Genomic DNA, 305 nt, shown 5'->3' on the forward strand with positions numbered 1-305 from the left:
CGCGGTTGTCGGAGAAATCGGAGAAGCTTGAAGAGTGTTGTTGTTGTTGCGGTTGGTTTTGGGGGTTGGGGTCGCCGTCGACGAGGACGAGGTTGTTGTTGTTGATGGTGGTGGAGTCGGCGACGCGACGGCGAGTGGTGGTGGGGCCCGGTGCGACCCTTGGGCTTGTGCTTGATGAGCTCGCGGCGGCGCCGCCGGACGACATCGTGGCTTTTGTTTCGGTGACCGATGCCGAAGCAAACACAATAAAAAAACAAATAATAATTAATTTTTAAAAAATAAATAAATATAAGAAGTTAAATAAT

Source organism: Arachis duranensis, chromosome 2 (assembly GCF_000817695.3).
Source record: "Arachis duranensis cultivar V14167 chromosome 2, aradu.V14167.gnm2.J7QH, whole genome shotgun sequence".
Lineage (NCBI taxonomy): Eukaryota > Viridiplantae > Streptophyta > Magnoliopsida > Fabales > Fabaceae > Arachis > Arachis duranensis.